Below are 225 nucleotides of genomic sequence, written 5' to 3'. Positions count from 1 at the left end.
ATCTAGTCATTGTGTCTAGTTTGGACTTTTTTCCACACATTAGTTATAGCGGCTGAAATGTGTTACCTATATTGTCCATTCCTGGTTGAAGCAAACATCCATATGGTATCTGTCTGTTATTATGAGATTAAATATAGGAACATCTGCTTCATATATACTGCTGTAGTTTGGGGTCAGTAAGATTTTTAATGTTCTCTTCTGCTCATCAGGGCTGCATTTATTTGA

Source organism: Sinocyclocheilus anshuiensis, unplaced genomic scaffold (assembly GCF_001515605.1).
Source record: "Sinocyclocheilus anshuiensis isolate Anshui unplaced genomic scaffold, SAMN03320099.WGS_v1.1 scaffold1555, whole genome shotgun sequence".
Taxonomy (NCBI): domain Eukaryota; kingdom Metazoa; phylum Chordata; class Actinopteri; order Cypriniformes; family Cyprinidae; genus Sinocyclocheilus; species Sinocyclocheilus anshuiensis.
Note: the sequence above shows the minus strand (reverse complement) of the source record.